The following is a 17,693-nucleotide window of genomic DNA, read 5'->3' as shown; positions in this document are numbered from 1 at the left end:
GCGAGACAAATAACCCGGCAAGCATCCCCTTTTCATTAAAAAACATCCCACTCAGGTACAGTCCATAGAGGATGAAAAACATGAAAGAGAGGATTACAAGTTTTAGATACAGCTAAGGCCCGAAGGCTTACAAATTAAAAAGATAAGATGCCCGTAATACCTTTCCTGTCCCTCTCTTTAGGAGGCAGGTCAAGGAGGCAAAAAGGGCAAAAAGGAGTGCCTGGGCGAGCTACGGGTGCCAGAAGACACCAAGAGAACATCCCGGGGGCCGTCCGAAGGCTGGACGGCGATGGCGGCGCTGGAAGCGGGGCTCGAAGACGGGGCGGCAGGACGTCAGCACGCTGTCGAGGGCACCACGCCCTCGTACTCCGACCTGACGGCCTTGTCGCCAGCCCTCTTCCCCTTCCACAGCCTCCCTACGCCAGCCGCCCAAGGAGACGACCCCGGGGAGTTCGAGGAGCCGGCGACACGGATGATGGGGTCGCCGGTGCCGCGCGAAGTGGCGCCCGACGCCTAGTCGGACCCGCCACCCCGCCACCCGCTACCCTCATCGTCGCTGTCGCTCTCCTCCTCGTCACTCTCGCTCGAGGAGGAGCCTTCGCTGTCGGAGGAGCTGTCCACGCAGCACTTCGCCTGAGTGCCGAAGCACCCGAAGACCTTAACGGAGAGGAGATCGCCCTCCATCAACTTAAAATGGAGGGTAAACCCCTCCATCAGGCTGTGGATACGGGCGAACGTCTTCCACCCTCGATCAAGATACATCACATTAGGGGCTGGGAATACAACGCGGACTCGCGTGCCGCTGATCCCACAGCCCCTCATGTGCAGTCTCAGTGTCTCGGGCGGGTCCAACTCCATCGCGCTCGCAAACGGAGCTGGAAGCCAGAGGCGACGACGAGGCACCCGGTGCAGCTTGACGAAGAACTCGCAAGGGTCGTCCCCTATATGGACCGCCGTGGGGGGAGGAGCCGCCGGCGGAGGCGAAGCTGGCGCACCGCCCCGCTCGCCTCTTCCCCGAGCGCCTCGACCTCGTCCTCGACCTCGTCCGCGACCTCGCCCCCTCCCTCTTCCCCTTATGGCTGGCTCTGCCACCACGGGCGCGGGAGAGGGAGAGATGCGCTGTCTGGCGGCGACCCTCGCCGCCACCGATGAAGGGCCTGGGTTCCCTTTCTCCATGGCGAATGAGAGAAAGGGGAGCAGAAGCTGAAGAAAGGAGGAGATGAGAGAGTGCGGGTTTCTGTGCCCCCTCCCGCTCTTTATAAAGGAGCAAAGTGGGGGCTCGGCCGCCCCGCTCAGCGAATCAAGGCACGGGAAGAGCAGGGAGTCGGGGCCAACCCGCTGCCTCTGCTCGCGACGGCCCAGTTTCCCACTTCCACCGTCCGCGACCCCAAGCGGATGGGAGCCGCGTGGCGGGGATGTAGAACCAAGGCGACGGATGAGGCGGCCTCGCTCCGCCTCGTGATCGCGGGGAGTGGATGTCCCGAAAACCGTGCACCGGCCCCATCCAGTAAATGCACCACGCCCCCACGCCTGCCTCCATTTAGGGAGGAAGGCGTGAACCGTCCCCATCATCGTGGCCTGACGCATGCTCGAAGGGCTTAGCCCCGCGCATGCCGCCCGCGTCACCCACGACGCCGCGTTTGACGTGTGCCGTTCTGGGCGTGCGCGGTGGGAGCGGGGAGATATGCGGCGTGACCTAGGCCGTGCGTGCCTGTGCACTGTTTTGGGCCTGGCCCAACAGCGGTCGGCACCGTGTCTGGCCCAGGCCCGGGGGCTCCTGTCGGTGTACCAGACTAGGGGTACCCTATTACCCCGAACTCGTGCACGGGCGGTCGCAGCGCCCCGCGGCAAGGCTTGCCGGGTGACCGCCAAGACCCTCCGTGGTTCCCTTGAAGACCATTCAAGAACAAAGTACTCAAACCAAGGCCCCGGCAAGAGGAGCTTGCCGGGAAGGCCAACCAAGGCCCCAGCAAGAGGAGCTTGCCGGGAAGGCCAACCCAGGCCCCGGCAAGAGGAGCTTGCCGGGAAGGCCAACCAAGGCCCCGGCAAGAGGAGCTTGCCGGGAAGGCCAACCCAGGCCCTGGCAAGAGGATCTTGCCGGGAAGAGACAAGACCCCGGCAAGAGGAGCTTGCCGGGAAGGCCAGTTAAGGCATACCAAGAAAGCTTGCCGCGACGCGCCACGCGTCCCGGCAAGGCCCGGTGAGCGACAAGCTCCCAAACACGACAAGACGACGACCCCGACAAGGTACTCGCCGGGGGCCCGCTGCCACTCTGTACCCACGCTCCAGCGCACCCACCCGCGTGTCGCCATGAGGCTTCCTCAGGGACGCGTGGCGGGAGCCTGTGCAGCCAGGGGTACACGGTGGCAAGCGGAGATGAAGAGAAGGCCATCGTGGCAAATGGTGGCGCTCCTAACGGTCACTTTTTGCACTGTTTAGGCAACTCAGACGGGCATTCAATGACCTTGTCCCCTGCCGTCAGAGTTAGGTAGGGTGCACTGTGTCTACAGTAGCGGTAGCTGCACCTACCGCATCCTTTTCCATTTTTACCCTTCTAGCCTACGTTGCCACCTGTCTGTGACCCCTTGAAAGTATAAAAGGAGGCCCAAGTGCAACATAGAAGGGGGGAGGTTCGGCTCATTTGAAACACCAGAAACACTCCCACGCTCAGTCTGATAGCGTCCATCGCTCTTGAGCAAGGATTCAATACACACAAACGAGCAGCAGTAGGGTTTTACGCATCCGTGCTGCCCGAAGCTGGGTAAAACTGCTCGCGTGTACCGCCTCGATCCGCTCTTTGTGCGGCCTCCGCCCTCACCGAACCGAAAGGGGCTCGGTCCGCCGGTCCCCATAGGTGTTCGTGGATCAGTCACCCCGGCAAGCGAGTGTGGAAAAGTGATGGTATTAGTTGCGAAATTGTCCCTGAGTAATTGACTACTTTACTAGACCGATATAAAGTTTTATGTGGGAGAGGCCACTGCTAGCATGTCATCCCTGACTTCGAATTCTATGCACTTATGATTAGAACTATTAGCAAGCATCCACAACTACTAACGTTCATTAAGGTAAAACCCAACCATAGCATTAAGATACATCGGTCCCCCTTCAATCCCGCATGCATCCATTTTATGCTAGGTTGAAGCTTCTGTCACTCTTGCCCTCCAATACATAGTCCTATCAACATACAACTAACCCTATGGTGTGATCCACGCGTGCGCTCATATGATGGGCACCAAAGGACAGCAACATAACCACAAGAAAATTAAACCAATAATAACAATTCACGAATTACCGATAGGACAATGAAAATCTACTCAGACATCATAGGATGGCAACACATCATTGGATAACAATATGAAGCATAAAGCACCATGTTCAAGCAGAGGGTACAGTGGGTTGCGGGAGAGTGGACCACTGTAGATAGATGGGGGAAGGTGATGAAGATGTTGGTGAAGATGACGGAGGTGTTGTTGTAGATCGCCGTCACGATGATGTCCCCGGTGGCGTTCCGACGCCACCGGAAGAGAGGGTGAGAGGGCCCCCTTCTTCTTCTTCTTCTTCTTCTTCCTTGACCTTCTCCCTAGATGGGAGAAGGATTTCCCCTCTTGTCCTTCACTTCCATGGCATGGGAGGGGCGAGAGCCCCTCCGAGATTGAAGCTGTCTCCCTGTCTCTCTCTGTTTCTGCGTTCCAGATTTTGGCCTTTTCACCGTTTCTTATATTCTCGGAGATCCGTAACTCCGATTGGGCTGAAATTTTAACACGATTTCTATCTGGATATTGCCTTTCTTGTGGCGAAAGAAGGGCACCAACCTCCTTATGGGGTGGCCAAGAGGGCCCAAGGCACGCCTGACCCCCTGGGGCGCGTCCCTGCCTCGTGGCCCCATCGGGCATCGTCTCGCGTTGATTCTTCTTCCCAAAAATCACATATTGCTACCTCTTGAGCACTGCACTGGTTTTCCCCTAAGAGGAAGGGATGATGCGGCAAAGTAGCGTAAGTATTTCCCTCAGTTTTTGAGAACCAAGGTATCAATCCAGTAGGAGGCTACGCACTAGTCCCTCGTACCTGCACAAAACAAATAAATCCTCGCAACCAACGCAAATAGGGGTTGTCAATCCCTATAGGGCCACTTACGAGAGTGAGATCTGATAGATATGATAAGATAATATTTTTGGTATTTTTATGATAAAGATGCAAAGTAAAATAAAGGCAAAGTAAATAGCAAAGGAAATAACTAAGTAGTAGGAGATCAATATGATAAAGATAGACCCGGGGCCATAGGTTTCACTAGTGGCTTCTCTCGAGAGCATAAGTATTCTACGGTGGGTGAACAAATTACTGTTGAGCAATTGACAGAATTGAGCATAGTTATGAGAATATCTAGGTATGATCATGTATATAGGCATCACGTCCGAGACAAGTAGACCGACTCCTGCTTGCATCTACTACTATTACTCCACTCATCGACCGCTATCTAGCATCCATCTAGAGTATTAAGTTAAAAATAGAGTAACACCTTAAGCAAGATGACATGATGTAGAGGGATAGACTCATGCGTTATGAAGAAAACCCCATCTTGTTATCCTCGATGGCAACAATACAATACGTGCCTTGCTGCCCCTACTGTCACTGGAAAGGACACCACCAGATTGAACCCAAAGCTAAGCACTTCTCCCATTGCAAGAAAGATCAATCTAGTAGGCCAAACCAAACTGATAATTTGAAGAGACTTGGAAAGATAACCAATCATACATAAAAGAATTCAGAGAAGATTCAAATACTATTCATAGATAGACTTGATCATAAACCCACAATTCATCGGTCTCAACAAACACACCACAAAAAGAAGATTACATCGAATAGTTCTCCACAAGAGAGGGGGAGAACATTGTATTGAGATCCAAAAAGAGAGAAGAAGCCATCTAGCTACTAACTATGGACCCGTAGGTCTGAGGTAAACCACTCACACTTCATCGGAGGGGCTATGGTGTTTATGTAGAAGCCCTCTGTGATCGATGCCCCCTCCGGCGGAGCTCTGGAATAGGCCCCAAGATGGGATCTCGTGGATACAGAAAGTTATGACGGTGGAATTAGGGTTTTGGCTCCGTATCTGATCGTTTGGGGGTACATGGATATATATAGGAGGAAGGAGTACGTCGGTGGAGCAACAGGGGGCCCACGAGGGTGGAGGGCGCGCCTGGGGTAGGCAGGCGCACCCCCTACCTCGTGGCCTCCTCTCTTGTGCCTTGACGTAGGGTCCAAGTCTTTCAGGTCTTATTCATTGAGAAAATCACGTTCCCGAAGGTTTCATTCCGTTTGGACTCCGTTTGATATTCCTTTTCTTCGAAACCCTAAAACAGGCAAAAAACAACAATTCTAGGCTGGGCCTCCGGTTAATAGGTTAGTCCCAAAAATAATATAAAAGTGGATAATAAAGCCCAATAATGTCCAAAACAGTAGATAATATAGCATGGAGCAATCAAAAATTATAGATACGTTGGAGACGTATCAAGCATCCCCAAGCTTAATTCCTGCTCGTCCTCGAGTAGGTAAATGATAAAAACAGAATTTTTGATGCGGAGTGCTACTTGGCATAATCTTAATGTAATTCTTCTTAATTGTGGTATGAATATTCAGATCCGAAAGATTCAAGACAAAAGTTCATATTGGCATAAAAATAATAATACTTCAAGCATACTAACTAAGCAATTATGTCTTCTCAAAATAACATGGCCAAAGAAAGTTATCCCTACAAAATCATATAGTCTGGCTATGCTCTATGTTCACCACACAAAATATTTAAATCATGCACAACCCGGATGACAAGCCAAGCTATTGTTTCATACTGATACGTCTCCATCATATCTACTTTTCCAAACACTTTTGCCCTTGTTTTGGACTCTATCTTGTATGATTTGAATGGAACTAACCCGGACTGATGCTGTTTTCAGCAGAATTACCATGACGTTGTTTTATGTGCAGAAAACAAATATTCTCGGAATGACCTGAAACTCCACGGGAGGTCTTAGAAAAAACAATAAAAAATCCTCACCAAATATGAAGACCAGGGGCCCACACCCTTTCCACGAGGGTGGGGGGCGCCCCCCCTAGGGTGCGCCCCCTACCTCGTGGGCCCCCTGTTGACCCTCTGACGCTAACTCTAACTCTATATATTTGCTTTCGGAGAGAGAAAAAATCAGAGAGAAGAAATCATCGCGTTTTACGATACGGAGCCGCCGCCAAGCCCTAAAACCTCTCGGGAGGGCTGATCTGGAGTCCGTTCCGGGCTCCGGAGAGGGGGATTCGTCGCCGTCGTCATCATCAACCATCCTCCATCACCAATTTCATGATGCTCATAGCCATGCGTGAGTAATTGCATCATAGGCTTGCTGGACGGTGATGGGTTGGATGAGATTTATCATGTAATCAAGTTAGTTTTGTTAGGGTTTAATTTGATCCCTAGTATCCATTATGTTCTGAGATTGATGTTGCTATGACTTTGCTATGCTTAATGCTTGTCACTAGGGCCCGAGTGCCATGATTTCAGATCTGAACCTATTATGTTTTCATCAATATATGAGAGTTCTAGATCCTATCTTGCAAGTCTATAGTCACCTACTATGTGTTATGACCCGGCAACCCCGAAGTGACAATAATCGGGACCACTCCCGGTGATGACCATAGTTTGAGGAGTTCATGTATTCACTATGTGCTAATGCTTTGTTCCGGTTCTCTATTAAAAGGATGCCTTAGTATCCCTTAGTTTCCAATAGGACCCCGCTGCCACGGGAGGGTAGGACAAAAGATGTCATGCAAGTTCTTTTCCATAAGCACGTATGACTATATACAAAATACATGCCTACATTACATTGACGAACTGGAGCAAGTTCTGTGTCACCCTATGTTATGACTCTTACATGATGAACCGCATCCGGCATAATTATCCATCACTGATCCGGTGCCTACGAGTTTTCCATATACTGGTTTACGCTTATTTACTTTTCCGTTGCTACTGTTACAATCACTACAAAATACCAAAAGCATTACTTTTGCTGTCTTTACTTTTGTTGCCGCTACCACAACTATCATATTACTTTGCTACTAAACACTTTGCTGCAGATACTAAGTTTCCAGGTGTGGTTGAATTGACAACTCAGCTGCTAATACTTGAGAATATTCTTTGACTCCCCTCGTGTCGAATCAATAAATTTGGTTTGAATTCTCTACCCTCGAAAGCTGTTGCGATCCCCTATACTTGTGGGTTATCAAGACAAATTTCTGGTGCCGTTGCCGGGGAGCATAGCTCTATTCTTTGATTCACTTGGGATTTATATCTGCTGGACACTATGAAGAACTTGAGAGATCCAAAAACCAAGGTCTATCCCTCAACTATGAGGGGAGGTAAGGAACTACCATCTAGCTCTACACTTGATTCACCTTCTGTTATGAGTAAGTTTGCGACACCTACATCTGCTTCTGCTATTCGTTCTGATATGTCGCATTTTATTGATGATGCCACTTCTGCTATGCATGATACTTATGATGAAACTGCTTCTATGCCTGATACTACTGTGCCACTTAGTGATTTTCTAGAAGAAAAAATTGCTAGGGTTAGAGAAAAAGAAATTATTGAATCTGAATACGATGATGATAGTGATGATGAAAATATGCCTGTTATTCCTAAAGGTTATCTTTTTGATAGGGATGCTTCTTTAGCTATTTTAGCTTGCAGAGATAGATATGAGCTTAAGAGGTTATTAATTAAATGGAACAAAGAATCACTTAGAGATAAAATGAAACCCGATCCTGCTTTTGCTACTTCACCTATATGTGTTCCTGATAAAGATTATGAATTCTCTGTTGATCCTGATATAATTACTTTGGTTGAATCTGATCCGTTTTATGGCTATGAATCTGAAACTATTGTGGCACATCTTACTAAGTTAAATGATATAGCTGGCCTGTTCACTAATAATGAGAGATCACATTACCTCTATTTACTCAAAATATTTCCGTTCTCATTAAAGGGCGATGCTAAGATATGGTTTAATTCTCTTGATCCTGGTTGTGTGCGTAGTCCCCAGGATATGATTTATTACTTCTCTGCTCATAAGAAACAAGTTGCTTTGAGGGAAATATAAAACTTTGTGCAAATTAAAGAAGAGAGTCTCCCACAAGCTTGGGGGAGGCTTCTCAAGTTACTTAATGCTTTGCCTGATCATCCTCTTAAGAAACCTGAAATACTTGATATCTTTTATAATGGACTAACCGATGCTTCCAGAGATTACCTGGATAGTTGTGCTGGTTCTCTTTTTAGGGAAAGAACACCTGATGAAGCTGGAATTCTATTGAATAATATGTTGACAAATGAAAATAATTGGGCACCTCCTGAGCCACCTCCTGAGCCAACTCCTGCTCCAATTACTGAGCCTATTCCTAAACCAACTCCGAAGAAGAGAGGTGTTCTATTTCTCAGTCCCGAAGATATGCAAGAGGCAAAGAAATCTATGAAAGAAAAAGGTATTAAAGCTGAAGACGTTAAGAATTTACCTCCTATTGAAGAAATACATGGTCTTAATTCATCGCTTGTTGAAGAAACTTATGATCTTAATCATTTATTTACTGAATAACCTCCTGATCCCGATATCCCGACACAGGTAGTAAAGGTAAATTCTCTCTATAGATATGATAAAGCTGATGTCCCTCCTACTAAAATTGCTAGTCAATGCTTGGATGAGTTTGATAACTTTATGTATAAGAGAGATGACTTCAATGCTTATTTTGGTAGACAATTAAAAGAAAATGCTTATATGATTAGACGCTTGGGTGATTATATGGCTGATATTAAAGGTGAACTTAAACTTATTAGCAAACATGCTTCTATGGTCACCACCCAAGTAGAAGAAGTACTTAAAGCTCAAAAAGAAGTGCTTAATGAAATGAATAGTAAGAAAAATGATTATGCTGTTAGAGTGGCTACTAGAACTGGTAGAATGACTCAGGAACCTTTGTATCCTGAAGGCCACCCTAAGAGAATTGAGCAAGATTCTCAAAGAAATAATATTGATGTTCCTAGTTCTTCTAAAAAGAAGAAGAAGAAAAATGATAGAACTGTGCAAACTTCTAGTGAACCTATTACTGAACCACTTGATAATCCAAATGATATTTCTATGTCTGATGCTGAAACACAATCTGGTAATGAACATGAACCTACTAAAAATATTAATGACGATGTCCATGATGATGCTCAACCTAGTAATGATAATGATGTAGAAATTGAACCTATTGTTGATCTTGATAACCCGGAATCAAAGAATCAACGTTATGATAAAACAGACTTTGTTGCTAGGAAACATGGTAAAGAAAGGGAACCTTGGGTTCAGAAACCCATGCCTTTTCCTCCAAAACCATCCAAGAAAAAGGATGATGAGGATTTTGAGCGCTTGGCTGAAATGATTAGGCCTATCTTTGTGCGTATGAGATTAACTGATGTTCTCAAAACGAATCCTTATGCTAAATATATGAAAGATATCATTACTAATAAAAGAAAGATACCGGAAGCTGAGATTTCCACCATGCTTGCTAATTATACTTTTAAGGGTGGAATACCAAAGAAACTTGGAGACCCCGGAGTACCTACTATACCTTGCTCCATTAAAAGAAATTATATTAAAACTGCTTTATGTGATCTTGGAGCCGGTGTTAGTGTTATGCCTCTCTGTTTATATCGTAGACTTGACTTGAATAAGTTGACACCTACTGAAATATCTTTGCAAATGGCTGATAAATCAATTGCTATACCTGTCGGTATTTGTGAGGATGTGCCTGTTGTGGTTGCAAACGTTACTATTTTAACGAACTTTGTTATACTTGATATTCCCGAGGATGATAGTATGTCTATTATTCTTGGAAGACCTTTTCTTAATACTGCAGGGGCTGTTATTGATTGCAACAAAGGCAATGTCACTTTTATGTTAATGGTAATGAGCATACGGTACACTTTCCGAGGAAACAACCTCAAGTTCATAGTATCAACTCTATTGGAAAAATTCCACCGATTATATTTGGAGATTTTGAATTTCCTCTTCCTACTATCAAAAAGAAATATGATATTCTTATTATTGGGGATGTGCATATCCCCATTGAGGTAACTTAGTGTTATTCGAAATTTCTCCGGTTTCATGATTATCGGAATGAGTTTGTTAACAAGACTTGATCAACCTTGTTAGCAGATTCTTTTTGATGAGCATGAGATGGATGAAACTAGAAGCACAAACTTCTGTACCCTCTTTATATTTTCTGTTCTTTATATTAAATAAAGTAAAAATAGTATTTTCTGTCTGTTTTCTGACTTATCTGTGCAATATAAAAATATCCCGAAAATAAAAATCCTCAGAATGCCATGCCAATTTAATATGATTTTTTCAGGAATACTTGAGGATTTACTGTGCAAAAATTACCGCGGGAGGAGCTGCCACCTGGTCACGAGGGTGGTGGGCGCCCCCCTATAGGACGCGCCCCCCTACCTCGTGGGCCCACGGTGGCCCTCCTCCACTTATTCCAGCACCCATCTTCTTCCTCTATCTCACACAAACCTGAAAAACCAACTCAAGCACGAGTTCCAGCCACTTTTGCTGTGATTTTCGATCTCCTTGCTCAAAGCACCTCTCGCAAAACTTCTTGGGAAGATTGTTCCTTGGTATGTGACTCCTCCATTGGTCCAATTAGTTTTTGTTCTAGTGCTTTATTATTTGCAAATTTTTGCTGCATATGTGACCATGTTCTTGAGCTTGCATGTCAAATTTATATGGTTTCTAGTAGTTCTAATGCTTGATATAGGCTCTAGGCACTTGTAGGAGTAGTTGCTATCAGTTTAATTGAGTTTGGCTTACTTTTATTTTGAAGTTACTAAAAATTTCAGATTGTTTCAGAAAAATTATGAGGAGATTATTGAGGGGCTCATCAAGCCATAGCTCAAAGTAAAAGGCACCTAAGCCTAAGTATAATTTGCCACGCAACGCGGAGATTCAGGCGTGTGAATGGCCTTCTGAAGATTTCTTGAGAGCAGCCGGTATCTATGAAGATTTTCATGAATTGGCCCACAATGCATGCCTCACCGCTTTCCTCCATGACCAATGCGATCAGTATCTCTTACTCACAAATACCTTTGTGCAAAACTTTTATTTTCATCCTAAGAACTCACCACCTACGGTGGAATTTCATTTATATGATGAGCCTAAGGAGATGTCGCTTTATGATTTCTATCGGATTTGTATAGTCCCTTTTGACGGCAAGACAGAAGAACCACATCATGATGATGTGGCTGGATTTATTGATAAAAACACTGTAGGAGAAACCAGGAAGGTTTCCGATGCACGAATAACTAGCATACATTTTCCTGTTTTGCGTTACTTTGCATTATTTGCTAGTCGTTGTTTAATTGGGCACAGAAATTCTGGAAACCTTAGTATCCCTGATTTAATTATTCTGCTCCAAGGTTTATATAGTGATAACACTTTTAGTTTGGGCAGTATTATTGCTAGATGGTTAAATATGAACCGTACTAAGGGCCCCATCTTTGGAGGCATCTATGCCACATGCCTAGCCGCACATTTTAACATACCTATTAGGCATGCTGAGAAGGAAGAAAAAGTGCTACCCCGTGTTTATCTAGATCATAAAAGTATGGTGGCACATGATTTTATTGTTAAGAATAGGGCAGGGGAGCATAGATATCAATTGTTCTTTAGTAAACATCATCCTGAGACTATTATCCTGCCTGCTCCTTCTTTGTTTGATTTGACTGTAGGCATGTACCTTGTTCCGTTGACGGCTATTCACGCCGACCAAAACCCTGCACCAGTTGAGGAGCCAGAACAGGAACCACAAGATGAGCCTCCGCGACAATCTTTTTATTCTTGGGATCCAGAGATGACTGTCAGCCAGTGGCAGTCAGAGTCTTCTTCTTCATCACAGTATGATCCCAACTATTCTTCGTCACAGTACGACCCCAACAACTATTATTATGGATATCCGCCAGGCCAGCCGTGGCCATAGACCAACTTAGGCCAAAATCCTAATCTTGGGGGAGTTCGTATTTCTCACCGACATTACATTTATGTTCACACGCACTCATTGCTAGATGTCGGTGCTCATACTTTTTCACTGTAATATCCACGCTAGTTTATTTTCTTTTTCCTGCTTTCTTCTTGTGTGTTTGCTTAACCTTAAGAAAAACCAAAAAAATTAGTAGTAGTTTATTTTTCTGCTGTAGTAGTAATAATTAAAAATAAAACCCAGAAATATTTCCCGTTCTTCTTTCGCTTGTTGGGAGCTTTCCCATGTAAATAGTTTTATTTCTTTTCCTTTCTTGGGGGTCAGTAGGAGAAGACCATAATGAAATTGTTGAAGTGACTCTTATATGCATTATTGATTGATTTAACCAAGAGCCCATATTGCCTTGTCTTCTCCTATTTATTGAATGCTCGCATATTCTAGCTTAGTCCAATGCACATGCACTCTTATTATTATTCACACCGTTCGGTCGTGCAAGCGAAAGGCAATTGTGATGATATATGATGGACTGACTGAGATGAGAAAAGCTGGTATGAACTCGACCTCTTTTGTTTTTGTAAATATGATGAGTCCGTCGTTCTTGATTCAGCTTATTATGAATAAACATGTTTGCAATGACAATTAGAGATCATAGTTGCTTGTGCCATGCTTGATTAGCTGTGAGTTATAATGATTTACCTTGTATGCCAACATGCTATTGAGATGATTATGATGTGGTATGATGGGGTGGTATCCTCCTTTGAATGATTTAAGTGACTTGACTTGGCACATGTTCACGCATGTAGTTGAAACAACATCAACATAGCCTTCACGATATTTATGTTCATGGTGGATTATATCCTACTCATGCTTGCATCCAATGTTTATTAATTTTAATGCATGTACATGGCTGTTGTCGCTCTCTAGTTGGTCGCTTCCCAGTCTTTTGCTAGCCTTCACCTGTACTAAGCGGGAATACTGCTTGTGCATCCAATCCCTTAAACCCCAAAGTTATTCCAGATGAGTCCACCATACCTTCCTATATCCGGTATCTACCTGCCGTTCCAAGTAAATTTGTATGTGCCAAACTCTAAACCTTCAAATAAACATTCTGTTTTGTATGCTCGAATAGCTCATGTATCAACAAAGGATGTCCTTATCTTCCGTGTTAGGTGGGTTATTCTCAAGAGGAGTGGACTCCGCTCCTCACTCACGAGAAAATGGCTGGTCACCGGGATGCCCAGTCCCATGCTTTATGCAAACTAAATCAAAATTAATTGCAAACAAAACTCCCCCTGGGACCTGATGTATGTTGGAGGCACTCGTTGTTTCGAGCAAGCCATGGATTGATGCTTGTTGGTGGAGGGGGAGTATAAACTTTACCATTCTGTTTGGGAACCGCCTATAATGTGTTTAGCATGGAAGATATCGCCATCTCTTAGTTGTTACGTTGACAATGAAAGTATACCGCTCAAAATACAATTCATCTCTATTTCAAAACCGAGCTCTGGCACCTCTACAAATCCCTGCTTCCCTCTGCGAAGGGCCTATCCATTTACTTTTATGTTGAGTCATCACCCTCTTATTAAAAAGCACTAGCTGGAGAGCACAACCGTCATTTGCATTCATCACTATTAATTTATGTTGGGTATGACTATGATTGGATCTCTTTTACCATGAATTACAATGTCTAGTCAGTCCTTGATCTTTAAAGGTGCTCTGCATTTATGTTTTGCGGTCTCAGAAAGGGCTAGCGAGATACCATCTTGTTATATCATATTATGATTGTTTTGAGAAAGTGTTGTCATTCCGAGATTTATTATTATGACTTGCTAGTTGATTATGCTATTGATATGAGTAATGATGAGACCTGAGAATTATTGCAAGTGTGGTTAGTTATGATATATGCTGAAAACTTGAATGCTGGCTTGACATAGTTACAACAACAAGAGCAAACAGAGTTTGTAAAAGTTTTTCTTTCTTTCTTTCAGTTTGTCAACTGAATTGCTTGAGGACAAGCAAGGGTTTAAGCTTGGGGGAGTTGATACGTCTCCGTCGTATCTACTTTTCCAAACACTTTTGCCCTTGTTTTGGACTCTATCTTGTATGATTTGAATGGAACTAACCCGGACTGATGCTGTTTTCAGCAGAAGTACCATGATGCTGTTTTATGTGCAGAAAATTAATATTCTCGGAATGACGTGAAACTCCACGGGAGGTCTTAGAAAAAACAACAAAAAAATCCTCGCCAAATATGAAGACCAGAGGGCCCACACCCTTTCCACAAGGGTCGCGTTTTATGATATGGAGCCGCCGCCAAGCCCTAAAACCTCTCGGGAGGGCTGATCTGGAGTCCGTTTGGGGCTCCGGAGAGGGGGATTCATCGCCGTCGTCATCATCAACCATCCTCCATCACCAATTTCATGATGCTCACAATCGTGCGTGAGTAATTGCATCGTAGGCTTGCTGGACGGTGATGGGTTGGATGAGATTTATCATGTAATCGAGTTAGTTTTGTTAGGGTTTGATCCCTAGTATCCATTATGTTCTGAGATTGATGTTGCTATGACTTTTCTATGCTTAATGCTTGTCACTAGGGCCCGAGTGCCATGATTTCAGATCTGAACCTATTATGTTTTCATCAATATATGAGAGTTCTAGATCCTATCTTGCAAGTCTATAGTCACCTACTATGTGTTATGATCCGGCAACCCCGAAGTGACAATAATCAGGACCACTCCCGGTGATGACCATAGTTTGAGGAGTTCATGTATTCACTATGTGCTAATGCTTTGTTCCGGTTCTCTATTAAAAGGAGGCCTTAATATCCCTTAGTTTCCAATCGGACCCCGCTGCCATGGGAGGGTAGGACAAAATATGTCATGCAAGTTCTTTTCCATAAGCATGTACGACTATATACGGAATACATGCCTACATTACATTGGCGAACTGGAGCTAGTTCTGTGTCACCCTATGTTATGACTGTTACATGATGAACCGCATCCGGCATAATTATCCATCACTGATCCGGTGCCTATGAGTTTTCCATATACTGGTTTACACTTATTTACTTTTCCGTTTCTACTGTTACAATCACTACAAAATACCAAAAACATTACTTTTGTTGTCTTTACTTTTGTTGCCGCTACCACCACTATCATATTACTTTGCTACTAAACACTTTGCTGCAGATATTAAGTTTCCAGGTGTGGTTGAATTGACAACTCAGCTGCTAATACTTGAGAATATTCTTTGGCTCCCCTTGTGTCGAATCAATAAATTTGGGTTGAATACTCTACCTTCGAAAGCTGTTGCGATCCCCTATACTTGTGGGTTATCACATACTTTTGACATTCTCAAAACTTTTTTCAATCTTCACGCAATACATGAGCGTGAGCCATGGACATAGCACTATGGGTGGAATAGAATGGTGGTTGTGGAGAAGACAAAAAGGGAGAAGATAGTCTCACATCAACTAGGCGTATCAATGGGCTATGGAGATGCCCATCAATAGATATCAATGTGAGTGAGTAGGGATTGCCATGCAACGGATGCACTAGAGCTATAGGTATATGAAAGCTCAACAAAAGAAACTAAGTGGGTGTGCATACAACTTGCTTGCTCATGAAGACCTAGGGCATTTTGAGGAAGCCCATCATTGGAATATACAAGCCAACTTCTATATTTAAAAATTCCCACTAGTATATGAAAGTGATAACACGAGAGACTCTCTACTATGAAGATCATGGTGCTACTTTGAAGCACAAGTGTGGTAAAAGGATAGTAGCATTGTCCCTTCTCTCTTTTTCTCTTATTTTTTTATTTAGCCTTTTCTCTTTTTTTAATGGCCGTTTTTCTTTTTTTCTCTTTTTTTCTTTTTCGTCCGGAGTTTCATTCCGACTTGTGGGGGAATCATAGTCTCCATCATCCTTTCCTCACTGGGAGAATGCTCTAATAATGATGATCATCACACTTTTATTTTTCTTACAACTCAACAATTACAACTTGATACTTAGAACAAAATATGACTCTATATGAATGCCTTCGGTGGTGTACCGGGATATGCAATGAATCAAGAGTGACATGTATGAACGAATTATGAATGGTGGCTTTGCCACAAATACGATGTCAACTACATGATCATTGAGGGAGTCCTGGTTAGGGGTTGTTCGGATAGCCGAACTATACCTTCAGCCGGACTCTTGGACTATGATGATACAAGATTGAAGATTCCGTCCCGTGTCCGGAAGGGACTTTCCTTGGCGTGGAAGGCAAGCTTGGCAATGCGTTTGATCAGATCTCCTACCATTGTAACCGACTTTATGTAACCCTAACCCTCTCCGGTGTCTATATAAACCGGAGGGTTTTAGTCCGTAGGACAACATACACATCAACAATCATACCATAGGCTAGCTTCTAGGGTTTAGCCTCTCTGATCTCATGGTAGATCAACTCTTGTAATACCCATATCATCAATATCAATCAAGCAGGACGTAGGGTTTTACCTCCATCGAGAGGGCCCGAACCTGGGTAAAATTTCGTGTCCCTTGCCTCCTGTTACCATCCGGCCTAGACGCACAGTTCGGGACCCCCTACCCGAGATCCGCCGGTTTTGACACCAACATTGGTGCTTTCATTGAGAGTTCCTCTGTGCCGTCACCGTCAGGCCCGATGGCTCCTACGATCATCAATGGCGATGCAGTCCAGGGTGAGACCTTCCTCCCCGGACAAATCTTCGTCTTTGGCGGCTTCGCACTGCGGGCCAATTCACTTGGCCATCTAGAGCATATCGAAAGCTACGCCCCTAGCCATCAGGTCAGATTCGGAAGTTTAAACTACACGGCCGACATCCGCGGGGACTTGATCTTCGATGGATTCGAACCACTGCCGAGCGCGCCGCACTGTCACGATGAGGACGATCTAGCTCTACCGCCCAACAGCGCCCTGGAGGCCGCACCCGCATCGGCTCTGACCCTTAGTTCGGAGCCTACCGCGCCGATCGAGGATGGGCGGTTGGACGCCACCTCGGGGGTTGTGATCCTAACGGCAGTTGAGCCGAACACCAACCCTGTACTCCGCAAGACTCGTGACTCCATGGAGCCGGATTATTCTCCAACTTTCGAACCCTCCGCGCCCCTGCCGATCGAATCCGATTGGGCGCCGATCATGGAGCTCACGGCCATGGACGTCTTTCAGCACTCGCCTTTCGGCGATATCCTGAAGTCACTGAAGTCTCTCTCTTTATCGGGAGAGCCCTGGCCGGACTACGATCAGCAAGGTTGGGATTCGGACGATGAAGAAATTCAAAGCCCACCCACCACCCACTTGGTAGCCACTGTCGACGATTTAACCGACATGCTCGACTTCAAGTCCAACGACATTGACGGTATGGACGCCAATGGAGGAGACGATGAAGAACCAGCGCCTATCGAGCCCTGGAACGCCACCTCGTCATATGACGTATACATGGTGGACGCACCCACAGATGACGCCGAGGAGCGGAACGACGCACCGAAGAATTGTTCCCTCGAAAAGTAGTCAAAGCGGCGACACAAGCGCCGCCCCAAATCCCGCCTCGACAGAAATAGCGATCACATTGATCCAGCGCTGGAGTAGGGCGATCCGCTGCCAGACAACGG

The sequence above is a fragment of the Triticum aestivum genome, chromosome 7A (genome assembly GCF_018294505.1).
Source record: "Triticum aestivum cultivar Chinese Spring chromosome 7A, IWGSC CS RefSeq v2.1, whole genome shotgun sequence".
NCBI classification, from domain to species: domain Eukaryota; kingdom Viridiplantae; phylum Streptophyta; class Magnoliopsida; order Poales; family Poaceae; genus Triticum; species Triticum aestivum.
This window is presented reverse-complemented; position numbering follows the sequence as displayed.